The sequence below is a fragment of the Leptonychotes weddellii genome, chromosome 6 (genome assembly GCF_054177405.1).
Source record: "Leptonychotes weddellii isolate Sample4059 chromosome 6, ASM5417740v2, whole genome shotgun sequence".
Taxonomy (NCBI): Eukaryota; Metazoa; Chordata; class Mammalia; order Carnivora; family Phocidae; genus Leptonychotes; species Leptonychotes weddellii.
In genome coordinates this window covers 9,179,873-9,194,357 of record NC_138374.1, presented here as the reverse complement: position 1 = coordinate 9,194,357, position 14,485 = coordinate 9,179,873, and the positions used below count along the sequence as shown (strand labels likewise).

Sequence of the window (14,485 nt, the reverse complement as noted above, 5' to 3'; positions counted from 1 at the left end):
TTGGAAAGAATTGAAAAGTGGAAGTTTAGAAAGACTGTTCTAGGTTTTCTGTTCAGTCCAAACCAAAAAGCCATGGAAACACATCAGAAGCAGGGCTATACGTTTCATCCCAATTTCCACTGTGGTTGGGGACTTTCATGCAGGCAGAGACCTTGAAAGTCTCGGGTCTACTTCTCCAAATAAAGTCAAACCTCGGCGGTTCTTCCCTCACTAACCAGCATCATGCATGAATGGAATTAATCTGAAACTTCAGTTCTCTACAGTTCTCAAATCAAAAATGGATGTGAAGAGAGTAAAAGCTAAACTCACTGAAAACCAAAACACGGATAACCCAGTAGGTCCCTCCACCCTCCCGAAATACTTTGGTGGGGAGAAGTTCGAGTGTCAGCTCTTTAATAAGAATGATTTGGGGCTATCCAACACTCCTTTAATTTTGCCCACATTGAGTGATGACTAACAGTGTTTCTGATCTCAGACTTAAGTCGGCTTCAAAGCCATGTCTTTCCTAGCCCGCTGGGGTGATTGGGTAGACGCAGCGCTCTTGCCAGCCTTTAGAAGAAAATCAGAAACTCAGGATCGTGACCACTGCTCACTGACAAAACCATCACCCATTTCATGCGGCCTAACAGGGATTACTCTACACGAAGACCCCCCTCCCTTCAACAACTTCTTCCATCTGGAAACAAGGCTTCCAGCAGAAACACCGAACTCTTGGCAAAGCTGCTTAGATTTGGCATTCCCGCAATTCCATTGTTTGGCCCAGTTTGGGGAGGTCAGAGGAGAAGAGCTGAGAGGTGGACAGGGTCCTGTTTACAAAGTCCCCAGTCCCCATTGTCCCCAGCGCCGGCTCCTGCCCTCCCCCACTCTGAAGTGGCCCTGCATGCCTCTGTCTCCGACAGGCTCAGGCATCCGCTCCACATAATGCTGTGGGAGGGATGTTTAGGTTCACTGGGACAAAGGTCTGAGCAGCTCAACGCCCTCTCTGCAGGACTGTGAACATCAGACAAGAAAAGAGCCAGCCTGTCCTGAAACCCTGGTCTCGGTGGTAGACTTTTAAATAAAGTCCTCGGGTGTCTGCACCCTCTGCACTTGTTTGGTTAAGGGGGCTAAACGTTCCATGGCATCTTTATTATTGCTTTGTGCTCTCCCAGGCGGCAGCTTGGAGGACAGCGGGGAGGGGGACGCAAGATGCTAACGCACTTTACACCCCACCCCGTCTTGCCCAGAGCTGCAAATCCCAACAGGGGAAAAGACCAGTGGAGGAGGGACAGATCCCGCTTTGTCTCTAGTCCTTGTGGTTTACAAGAGAGGTGAAGAGAGGTGGAGAGGAACGTAAATGGGGGGAGGCCCAGCATCAGAAAAGGAGACAAACCACCGAAAAGCCATAAGCCCTTCTTTGGGGGTGTAGGTCCTAAAAAGAGGGTGCATTTAGGAGTGTTCTTAGGAGGGGCTTCTCAAAGGTTAATGTTGGTTTTGAGACAGATATGGGCACTTGAGTTGAGTTTTCACAAATTTTAAAGTTGGAGACAGTCAATCGGTCCTGAGAGCATTCTAAACCCTTATTGTTAACCAGGAATAAATGCATTATTGATCTTCAGGAGTTTCTCTCCTGGCAAAGAAGTCTTTATTAGAAAGAAAGAATATATATATATTCATATATATATATCACTTGTCAGTTACAAAATTCCTGCTGATTCTAAGAGAAAAATAGTCGATTTGCTTTGTCCGATTGCCCAGAAAATTGAGAGCAAAGGGAGAGCTCATTGTAGGGCTGATCCAAGGCTGGCTGACTCCCTTTGCCAGGTATTCTTCAAGGGTTACCAACATGTTTCCCTTTGTTTGGGATGGACCCCGAGACGGCCACCCTGGGGGGACTCTGAGGGTTTTCTGGGATATGAATAGACATGAGCTTATGAAGGACCCCCAGGGGCCTTTTATCTGGGCCTTCAGCTGCCCCTGGAGGCCAGTTGATGACACAAAAGCCAGCTAGATGGTTAAAGGAGAGCAAGCACCAAAAGGAGCTCAAAAGTCAGGCTGCGCTGTCCGCATGAGCTTTCACGGGGCAGCTGAAATTGAATACGGAGTCCTGTAAATTGGTTACAGAAACACAGTTCAGAAGGAGAAAGCGAGTCAGAGTGATCAAAAGCAGGAGGGCCTAATATGAGCGGACACCTCAGTAAAACAACTGTAAAATGTGAGCCACTGCCAGGAGCAGAGAATTATCTGAGGACCTACGTTTATACGCAGAGCTAGAATGTGGAGAGCGGGCCATAAAGATGGCTTTGCTTGGGGGGGTTGGGATTTTCAATCTGCCAGTGACGATACCTTTTAATTCTACATTGAGACCTCTCTCTTAAATCTGGGGGACTCATCCAACAAATACAACTTCTTCAAGCCTCTCCAAACTCTTGATGTCGGCTCCACATTTTTAATTATTAACAATATAGTGCGTCCGGTATTAGGATGACAAAAGAGGAATGCGTGAAACAAGCATCGTTTTTATTTTTCATCATTGGAATAGTTGGGGAAGAGGCAGGAAGGAGGGGCATGTGTGGCCACCCAGAGCCCTCACCCCCAGTGACAGTGGGGGCCGACCCTGTGTTGAGCCTGGGCAGGCACTTCCTGGGAATGAGCCACTTGACCATGTGAGATGAATTAACTGTTTAGGACAAAGGAACCTGATACTGTTAGTTTCTTCTCACACCAGAGTGGGATTGTCAAATTGGAAGTGAGGGCAAGGCAATGACCCATATAATTTAGAGAGGGTGGGGGAGGAAAAGATTGTTTGGTTGTATATTTTCTAGCTAAACACCAAAGACCACTGTCCTTTCTGCTGTCCAAAGCAGAATGGAGCAACCAGAAACGAAGGAATTAATAATATGTTGTGCATCCTTCTATTCTGGAAGATAAGGAATCCTTTAAGGAAAATAGAGTCTGTTGGTCGTAGGCATCAGCACTTGAGAATGTTGACTCAGCCTGCTAATTTTAAGACCATAATCCACTTCTGGGAAGACAAATGGGTCTTCTCTTCCTCATCATCACTATTGTCCTTAAAAAGCAGCTGAACAGCAAGTTGGTGATCTCTTGGTTTTGTGAGAGACACCGCAGAAACAGAATGTTAGGTGTGCAGGGGACAGGCATCCTGCTTTTCCTTGTCAGGTGCACTGGTCTGTGGGCCATATTTATTGACAATGTAGATTTTACTGACTTTCCTACTTGAAATTGGTGCTGCCCTTCTGTGTCTCCACTAGAAAGCAGCACTCCTCCTTCCCCTCCTCTCCCTCCACAGGGTATAATCTCGCTCACTTCTTCAAGTCTCTGTGCACTTGTCACCTCCTTTTAGGGGTCTCCCTTGACCAGTTCTACCTCCTTTCTCCCAACAGAATGAACCACACCCCCACGGCCCGGGACTCTTCATGCACTTTTTATTATCAGGAGATGAGGCACTCTCTCTCAGAGCCTTGGTTTCTTCCAGTGGCATGGAGACCATGCCTTACAAAGGCGATACAAGAAAAATACATCGCATGGAAGCCAACAAGCACAGTAATAAGTGCATACTGGGTATTAAATAAAGGGGGCTTCTTCTTCCCTTCTATCTGTATAACCATTCCCAAATAAATGTTCGACTGTGTTCTTTTACCTGCCACCCACTCTTAGCTTCTTGGGTGCAAAGAGCATGTCTTTTATTCATTTTTGTACGTCCAGAATCTAGCAGAATGCCTGGAGCAGAGTAGGTATATAATGTGTGATGAATTAAAGCATGATAATGAGTTCATGAATTTATTTGATAAATATTTACTTAGCACCTACCACATGCCAGGCAGCTTCCGAGGTAAACAAGACAGAGACACTGTGTACTTAAAGACTAAGGGACGAGTGGGAGTGTGGGTCAGGACAATCGGTCAGCAAGCATACGATGATACTTTCACTTGGGGAGGGCATTATAATATACAGTCTTCAGAGATGGAGGGATGGAGGGGTGGAAGGAAGGATGGAGGCATGGGTGGCAAATAGAAAATTTTAAATCAAGTTTTAAAAAAAAAAAAAAAGGGACCTGCCAGTAATCCCATTCAGGCCCAAGTAAACTAACCCATCAACTTAGTTCTTCACTTGCCCCTCATTGGCGTTACTGACATTACTTACAATACCACCACCTTTAAAGGCTCTTGGTTCATGCAAAAGCCTTTCTGGAAATAAAAGACAGTGCTCTGGTCTTAATAACTGCCTGCTTTGCTGGTCTTCCTGCTGCCACCACTGTTGTCCACCTCCCTCCGCGCCCAGGCTCGGTATGGCCTCCCATGCATCTTCTGGGTGCTTCTTCCTCCTCCCTGTACTCAAGAAGTCCCCTCGCCTCTACCCCAGGACCCTCTCTAAGATCCAGTGTGTATCTTCTCCACCCCCTCCCCCCAAAATAAAGTGTTTGAGATGAAATTCCCTAGGTGTCCACGTAGTTCTCCTGCCCTTGGCTTTAAATCCTCAGATGCTGGAGGGGAGTGTGCTGCCAGAGAAAAGTTTACCACTTTCAACTCTCCACAGAATCACAGCCCCAAATAAAATGAGAAGTGCTTTCGTTTTATTTTTAAATTAAAAAAGTGCCTTTTAAGTCCAAGATTGCTAAGTGCTCTTAGAACATGTCCTATTTCTCCCTCCATGTAAGGGCTTTTGTTAGAGAGGAAGGAGAGACAAGTATAGCAAAGGGGCTTGACCAAGAGAACAGTTCGTGTCCTCAGCCGACCCCACAAGAGAAGACCCAGAACACCCAACCGGATGAACCCCTTCCAGTGTCCATCTTCCATTTCTGCCTCGTGACCCTCTGTCATCCAGCTCCACCTGCCTTTCTGTTCTCCCATGCCAGCGTACCCCTGCCCGTCTGCTCTCACACCCCACTCTCCTCTTTCAGGAACCGGGCTTCAGCCAAATGAGAGCAGGCATCGTGCCTCGAACAAACCATAATCCCTCTGCGCACTCACCCCGCTATTTGCATACTTTGCTTCTTCCCGCCACAAAATGCCCTCTCTCATCTTCGCCGGTTGAAAGGCCATCTGCCTTTCAAGGGCAACTCCATGGTCATTTTCTCTATGAAATCTCAAATCTCCCAGCAAGTCAGCATATTTTCCTTCTGTATAGAATTTGTTACACTAATTATAGGGCATATTTCTATCAGCTTTGTATCAATATTACTAATCTACATGCCTTAAAATCGCAATAAGAACTCTGGTGTCAAAGACTCTCATATAGTCTTTGTATCAATGGGGCTTAGCATTATGCAAGGCAGATAGATACTACAGAGCAAACGCTCATTAGATGGATGGATGGACGAACGGACAGATGGACAGACGGACAGACAGCTGGCTCAGTCCTTGTTTGGGAGCACTTATCTTTGACACAGGTTTTTCTCCATCACAAATCTAATAACTATAAAGATGAGGGGGTTCATTTTTCTTCATCTTTGTAAGTCTCTTGAGCTAGGTTTTTCCATTAAAACACCTTTCAAAAGTCCCCTAGGCTTTGTTAATAAGACTAATGGAAATTTCATTTCAATCATCGCTACTTTCTGACTGAATTTTCTAAACATTTTCTTTCCTTCTCTTTTACAGACAAAATACTATTTTTATCTTATATCAATAACTTTAAATATTCAGAAACACCAATTCTAAAGCATAACAAAAGCCAAAACTGTAATTAAGAAAAATCTTAAATCTCAGAGATAGAAGAGATTAATGCCATTTCCCCATAATTAGGAGACTCCAATGAGCTAGCTACTTGGCAACTTTTACAGAGATACGTGAATATATTTTGCTTCTGAAGATTGAGGCCAGGTGAGCTAATTATTAATTTACATTCAGACTTTAATTCCCAGAGACTCTCTTTGGCCAATTTTATAGTTAATAACTCATTCCCTCACAAAATGAGTAATTAAAGAACCAGGGAGTGGTTTTACTAACATGAAATTCTACAAGCAAGTCTGTTACATGGGCTCCGGGGATCATCCTTACATTAAACACACCCCACCACCATACTGAAATGTTGGCACTTCCAGTGGTCTTAAAAAAAAAGTTTGAGAAAACTAGATCTTGTCCTATTAGAAAGACTCTTTGAAGGAAATTAAATGCTAGGAGAAATGTGCTATATCTAAATTTACCTGGATAATTACTAGAAAAGTTGTCTCCTGGAATCAAAGCTTTGATCTAATTTCTTCTGTTTCCAAAAAGAATGTACGTTGCTTCTCCGATGGCCTGGACCAGATTTGCTAAAACAGATGAAGAGGACCCTCGAGGTCCTTAGTAAGTTCCCTTTTCGGTCTTCCTGAGCAATTATACACACCAGGTAACTTTTTCATGGAAGCAAAATTCATATAACATAAATTTATCATCTTAACTAATTTGAAGCATACAACCCAGTGGCATTTAGTAATTCACAAGGCTGTGCAATCATCACCTCCACCTCATTCGAAGATGTTTTCATCACCCCTAAAAGAAACTCTATACCCATGAAGCAGTCACTCCCCATTCACCCACCCCCTTTGCGTATTCTGTATATTTTACATAGATGGAATCATGCAATATATGATCTTTTGTGTCTGCTTTCTTTCACTTAGCATAATGTTTAGAAGTTCATACATGTTGTAGGTGTATCAGTCCTTCGTTCCTTTTTTATGGCTGAGTAATATTCCATTGGGTGGATAGACCATATTTTGTTTACCCATCACACCAGGTAGTTCTCTCCCATGATCTTTAATAGTGCAGAGCACTCACCCTCTTTCGCATTGGAATCCATTCCTGGTTTGGAAAATTTGGGAGAAAAGCATAAAAATGGTATCCCTGGGGCAGAAGCAAGCTAACCAAATGAGGCAATGTTTATGCCCATCAAAGAACAAACAGGTTACCAGTGGGCCCTAACAATTTGATACTGTATGCCAAAAGCCTAGAACACTTTATACCACTTGACCCAATAATTATGCATCTAGGAATTTATCCTAAGGAAGTAACGAGAAGTGAAAACAGAGGTTATGTTCCAGAGTGTTCATCACATGGTTATTGAGATTAGCAAAGATTTGAAAGTTACATAAATGCTTAATAAAAAGGAGAAGGGCAAGGAAATGACGGCATGTCCTTTCCATAGATACTCTGTAGCCATTAAGATAATATTCTCAGAGACCGTAAAACAACACTCATGGTACACAATTAAGCAAAACCCATAACTTTTTTTTAGTACTACCAGCACATTTTTTTCCTAAAAACTCTGTGTGTGGCTGTGTGTAAGTACACACATGCCTGTGTAAATAAATATTCTCTGCCATGCTAACTGGGGTCATCTTGGCACAGCAGGATTACGGGCTATTCTTATTCTTTATAATTTGGTTTATTTGCCCTGTTCTTATATTGCATATGCGTGATTTTTAGGATTAGAAAAGTCAATACATGTGTACGAAACCAACAAAGACATGGCCCCTGGGATACAGATCCCACCCTTCCCCATCCGGAGCTCTACTGGGGACCTGCAAGCTTCTCCTTCATACAGTCTCCTCACTGTATCTACTACAGGCAATCCCCCATTCTCAAGAAGCCATTTTCCAAATAAAACACAGGCTCAGATCACTGTCATGAAATAATTTCCCCCACGTATCACCCGTCCCTATGGCTTCTGTACTCCTCTCTCCTAACCACAGTCCTTCCCTTCCTCCATGTCTCCCTGTGAACACTCCCCTGACATTCCAGGCCCTCCCTCCTCACCCCTCCCCACCCCCACTTCCAGATCCCCCTGCCCATAGTACCTCTATATCCTTTGAACTCTGATTGCCTTTTCTGTTGGAACTATCCATGTGGTACTTCCCTAAAGCTACTTTTGGGTAGAAGAACTTTGGTTTTATGTCCTCATTAGATTGTAAGCTCTGTAAAGACAGGGTGGAATCTTTTCTTGGGGAGAGGGGGTCCCTTAGAAAGCCTAATCCAGGATGTGGCACACAGCAAACATTTGCTACATACTTGTCGAAGGGACAAATAGAAAGTTCTTCACAGCCAATGTTGCGTACCTTTTAAAATCATTCTGAAAATTTGGCCGAGTAAAGTTTTCTTTGATCCCATCATAGAGTAGACAACTCAGAGACTCAATTTCTCGGTGATCTCTTCTCGCCAGGTGATCTGGCCAAACTGCCCGGGAGCCTGGCCACACTGGTGGAAGAGGTGGGGGGCTATGTGGAGCTGCGTTTCATTCCTAGTTCCTCACTTACAGCCTCGCTGATAATGGCCTCAGGGAAGCCTTCTGTCCGAAAAGTTTGAGAATGAGATTTGGCTCTAGCATTTAAACAAGAAGAACTATTTTGTTGTTGCTCTGAAATCCATGTATTTCAAAATAACTAAAGGAACATTTGTAGAAATGTATTGACACGAGCAAGTATATCCAAACAAAACTGAAGCAGGTTCGTTGTAAATCTTCTCGGAAGATCAGCTCCTATACAAGTCTTGTTCTTCTGGGGGCTATTCCTGCACAGTCAACGGTAGATCTAGGATTACTGAAACCATCAGACAGCAGTCACCCACCCACGCACTCTGTAAAGTGATTTACATCAGCAATAGGTTTAGAATTCTTGTTTGAGTTCAGTAGAGAGGGGGGATATTTTTTATCAAATTGCCTTAAGGATATTTTATTTTCCAAAGGTGAATCAGAGCCTCCCCAGGAACTAAAAGGCGGTCCCATCCTTTTCCTTGTGGAGGTAGGAAACGGGGCTCTCTCCTGAGATAGGCACGTTGCTTTCAGCTGCCCTCCTATTTATCCTGGTCCGGCCCCTCTGACTTCCCCACCGTCTCTCCACAGCTTTCTCTCAGGATCCAGCCAAGACTTTAAAAGGTCAAGATCTTCCCTACGTCACGGCCTCTGTACGTGCCCTTCCCTCAGCCCACGGAGGTCTTCCCTCTCTCTTCCTCGACCAACTGTGGCTCTAGGTCTCAGTTAAAATGCTACCTCGTGGGGCACATCCCTGAGTGCCCCCCCAACCCTGACCATCTAAACAAGGCTCCCTAGTTTCGCTCCCATCGAGCACCCTGTCCTTAGCTGTCGTAGCAATTGTCACAGCTCGTAATCATGCTTGTGTGAGAGTGCGTTTGAAGTCGGACACCCCCACTAGAACGGGAGGTATGTGAAAGTGGGAGTCTTTGTTCATCCTAGGGGCTGGCAAGCAGGTGTCCAGGAAACACGTGCGGTACGGAAGACTCGAGGACAGCCCCCCAAACCTGGCTCGGACACCTGAGCTGCTCCTCCGGCCCACCCGCTCTTTCCAGCGGGTAGTTTCTATTTCACGTTCCTAACCTACATTTAGAAAGAGGACAAACTTGACCCGCCTCACCTGGGCATCGAATGTTGACTGGGAAACTCGGAGACGTGCAGAAGGGCTCAGTTATTATTAATGTGCTTTCCAAATTTCCAAAACTACGATCACACGGATGTGAGGTCATACACATGTGTATGTTGGAGCAGAAATGCTCTCCCTCGTGTCTGTTTATTTCCTGAATTTTATGGTTCTTTGGGGAAACTCAAATAAGTAGCAAATCGAATGTGGAAATGGCTGTTCCCCTGGCATCTGCTCAGGAAACGGGTGCAGCTGAGCCACAGGTAGAAGCTAGTCAATGCCCCCACTGTAACCATGCACTCAAGATGGCTGCCACCAGGAAGGCCGGACCGTCGCTGTTAGGAGGTTGGAAGCCGGTTTTAAAATGTTGTGTTTTCTACAGATGATTGCTTTTCTAGCGCCCCGTGATTCACTAGATCTCTGGTAAATAATTCCTTTACATCCGCTGCTGACAGTTCAATATTCCCTCAGATAATGTTCTCAGGTGTCAACAGACAGAACGCTGAAGCTTTGATCTCGACACAGCAATTGTCATCAGTCACTAACTACACTTTGGAGATGTTCCCCCTTGGAAGCCCATCAACAAATTGGAAAATTTACAGGGTGAGTGTTTCAAATGTGGTCAGACTCTAAGGCCCCTGCCTAAAATTGGGCCTAAATGGCTTCCACTGAATAACGTCAGATTCCTGACCAACAAAAAAAAAAAAACCACCCCCAACCGATTTGCCTCCCTCCTTCCCCAATCTGTACCCCCACTCCTCCAAAAAAAAAAAAAAAAAAGGAAAAAGAAAGAAAGAAAAGATTGCAGCACTGCCGAAGTCTTTTGAGAACCATTTCAAGGAGCCTCGGACAACTCTGGCTCTCTAAAAGGATACCATTGTATAGGCGAGCTCTCATATTTCAATGACATATGTATATGTCTCATAGAAACCAAGGTTTATGTGTCTCAGGATTTCTCCTTAGTTAACCACAATTGCAGGGAAATGGCACCACATTCATAAAGTTAAATGTGGTAGCAATTACTTTGCTGGCAAAGGAGGAGGAGGGTCTTGATGGCCTAAGTCCTACGAGTCAGGATTAAATAAACGTGTCTTTTAGAGTTACACTGATAACTTGGAACACTCCGTGTGTACTGACTATTTGATGCTACAACTATGGGGAGAACCAGCCTTTCTCTAGACAAACCCATTCTGACCTGGCCAGAAGGCACGTGGGACAACCTCGAAATAAAAGCCAGTTTTTCCAAATATTAATTCATGCATATGTACATGCATGCGAACACAAATATATATATACTGAGTGAGAAAACAACTCCAAAATAATCCTGAACATGTAGCTTATTAAATGTATTTAGATATCAGGAAATAACTTAAAAATTGCTTTCCTGTATCATATTTACTAAAATGCTGCTATCGCATACTTCGGGGAAGGAAAGATATGGGTTGGGTAACCTGAGCATTGTTTAATGGTCACTGATCTTACCAATGGCCAGCCAGTCTCTTTTGGATTTCATTAGAACACAAGAATGCGATAAGATTCCTGTGAGCGTGATAAAGCTACAAGGCCATTTTCAAATGCAATATGGTTTATGTTTAAGGTCCCATTTCCAGCTGGAACAGAAAACGACTCCCTTTCTATATCTTTCCCCCAGTGGCTAGAATTCCCACACACAAATAATTTAGACAAAGAGCTTCACGAGTCAACAAAATATAAACAGATATGTAGATCCCATCACTTTCTTCTGCCACCAAAATGGGTCAGCTCCTGAACTAGTAGAGAGAGAGTACAAGGAAAGAGCAAGTCAAGAAGGAAGCATTTTTCCGGCATGAGAAATGGTAGAAAAGTCAAAAGTTTTCTTCTAATTGGGAATGGCAGAGATACTGAGTTCAGAAATCCAATAATCCCACAAAGTTACCAGTGTGTCTACCAGCTTTGGCCAACAAGCCCAATGGTGAAAAGCAATCCCTAAGAAGAATGTCCCAAAGGAAATAGAAGAGATGGCCACATGGGAAATAAAAAAGATTGTATAGAGCAGAAAAAACTTTGAGAGGGAAAAAATGCCCTAAAAAAGAAAGGTATTTTGAATTAGCAATAATCGCGCCTCGGATAAACCTCATTGGCTACGATACTACCACTGTGCAAAGCTAAGAAAGGTATCCTTAGATATGTAGGTAGGTAGGCAAGTGGATGGCTGGTGGATGGATAGTAGATAGGCAACCTAACTACCTATTTAGATAAGTAGGGCTGAGGATAAAAATGTAAGCTTGATTTGTTTTCATTTTATCTCAGATTCATTTATCTCAGATTTGTTTTCATTTTATCTCAGGTAGAAAAGTTTTCTTACCTGCTGCTTGACCAGCTCTGGTTCCACAGAACTATTTTCCACAAATCCTTTTTGAAATCAAATGGCCTTGACTGACTTTAACACTTATAGGGCCCAGAACAAGAATAAAATGGTGACCCATCTACCTATTTCTAAATATTTAAGTGATAAATCACAGTCACAAACTGTTGAATAAAACCCATTCTGCCCTCCTAACCTGACAAATAGATCCTCATAGTGACTTAGAAGGCCAGGTTCAAATTTAAAATTCTGAGTTTCTTGCCCGAATGTTGAAAAAGAGCCATGGGGGTCGCCATGAGCACACATACAGACATTGTAGCCCACACATCCAAGATCTACCCACCTCCTCAAGAACAGTCGTCCCTTTGCAACCCATAGACTTGGGTTTATTTCTAGCAGTACCGTTCACCCTCAAGTGGTCCACACAGGGATGAGGCCAGATTTAGGTACCTTTGGGCAGAGACTCCCAGGTATCCATATAGTTGCCATGTGAGGGAAATCAGCTAATGCAGGCTGCAGTCCTCTCAGCCCTGTAAATTCTTAGCCCAAGGAAAGAGGTAGGACTGGAAGGTGGCCAGAGCATGACCCACTAACACACGGGGCCTGGTACAAAGCATCTCTTGCCCAAATCTAAGACCAATACTCCAAGCAGCCATATTCCTGACTAGCTAGTGTAGACGTTAAAAAGTAGGAACAGGAAAGTGAATGGTGATGTAAGAAGACAGTCTTAATATTAGTTCTCTATTGCTATATAACTAATTAGTCCAATATTTAGCAGATTAAAACAACAAACATTTGGGGCGCCTGGGTGGCTCGGTCATTAAGCACCTGCCTTCGGCTCAGGTCATGCTCCCAGAGTCCTGGGATTGAGCCCCACATCGGGCTCCCTGCTTCACGGGAAGCCTGCTTCTCCCATACTTCCCCTGCTTGTGTTCTCTTTCCCTGTCTTTCTCTCTCTGTCTCTGTTAAATAAATAAATAAAATCTTATAAAAAAAAAACCAAAAACATTTATTAAAGCAGATTTCTCTGGGTCAGGAAACAGGAGCAGCTAAGCCCCGGTAGTTTGGGTCAAGGACTCTCATGAGGCTTCGGTCAGGCTGCAATTTCATCAGAAGGCTCGAGGGAGGGTGTGAACTCTGCCTCCAGACTCACATGTATTGTTAGCAGGCCTCAGTCTCTCATAAACGTTCATCTAGAAACTTCCATTCCTTACCACATGGATCTCTTCGCAGATTGCATGAGTATTCTCATGACATAGCAGGGGATTCCCCAGAGCAAATTACCCAGGAGCATGAGAACACAGCCAAGGCAGAACTTTGGTCTTTCTTATAATCTAATCTCAGAAGTGACATGCTATCACTTCTGCCAAAGGCTGCAGGTCACACAGACCAACCATGGCACAGTGTGGGAAGGGACTACCCGCAGACAGGCAGACCAGGAGGCAGACCAAGGCAAGCTAGCTGCTCCCACTCCCATCAAATGAGGATCTCGGCTGCCAGCTTTGGTCCAGAGAACCCACTCAATAAATTATTTTGGAAGAGAGGAAGGAGGGTAACAGGGGAATCATGGAGTTCCCTTAATCTGACTCCATTTCCCACACCTAAGAGTTGCCTGAGGGATCAAATGGCCCTTTCCCCCTGCTCTGCAAGAAATATATCTTCAGTGCTTAGACCGGAGATGGAATGCCTTTTCCTAACTACCCGTGTCCTTCAAACCCTGCTCACCCCTCAGGTCCAGCTCAAATGTCCCATACCCCGTCTGTGAACAATTTCCTGGCTTACCAAATCCCAATTGGTCTCTGCCCTCCCCATCACCATACCCCTCTGTGGCACTTTTTATGTCCGGCGGTAATTGTTGGAGTTTGGGGGGGTTGCCCCCTTATTAAATATCCAGCTCCAAGGCTCAGCTCTTGAGTGGCAATGGGGCACTTTCCAGATGAACAGGAATGTGGTATCAAATACTGTGAAGCCTTCTCCACATGCAGACCTCTATCCATGCCCTCCCCATCCACAAGCTCTCCAGGCCAGCCCTGTAAGGACTCCTCCCCCCTACCCCCCATCTGCTCCCTCCCTGAGCCCCGGCTCTGAGCCAGGTCAGGGCTACTTAAGATCTCCAAAGCCATGGGAAGGATTCCTGTGGGGGCAAGCCCAGCCCCACACAGTGCCTGGAAGGAGAGGTTCACCTAAAGAGCAAACCTCAAGTTTCTCTTTTCCCTTCTATGGAGCCCCACAGCCGTCTCCCTTAAATCACACTGCAGCACCACTTCCACCTCTCGGGAGTCACGCAGAAAGTGGCGCTGTGCTAGCCTACGGTAAAGGCCATGCTCTGGATCGCTCTGTACTGTGGCAACATCACAAAAGTTGGATTCGTTCACAGAAGTCATCCTAAGACATTCCTGATCACCAGAGCCTTTAGAAATTACAGTCCCTTAAAAGCTTTTTTCTCTCCTAAACGGATAATCTTTTTGCCCCCGTAAGACAGCTGACTGCAACCATATAAGTGATCCTTCATATAGGAAAATGGGTGAGACGCTTACTGATTCTCTGCTTATGCTCTTTTTCATTATGTTCATAAAAGCTGCTATAATTTTTAATAAAATCTCAGGCAGCTGATGAGCACACCTGACTAAGCAGTTACTCAATCATTTATCTCTAAGCGGTGTTCAACGTAAGTATAAATGCAATGGAAACACAACTGTTTGAAGTTGCAGTTAAAATAAAATCACCACTGCTGCTGTCTCCCCCGTCCCAGCTGATGGGCGATCGATCGCAGACCCTCGGTTTCGGAGCGCTGC

The 14,485-nt window shown here is 44.6% G+C and overlaps 1 non-coding gene across 1 annotated transcript; it reads right to left on the bottom strand.

The window, feature by feature from the left end:
* Positions 1-11,347: 11,347 nt before the first annotated feature.
* Positions 11,348-11,492, bottom strand: LOC115942823 (U4 spliceosomal RNA). Its single transcript, XR_004077401.1, has one exon. It is a non-coding gene; the product is annotated as a U4 spliceosomal RNA (small nuclear RNA).
* Between the last annotated feature and the right edge of the window lie 2,993 nt (positions 11,493-14,485).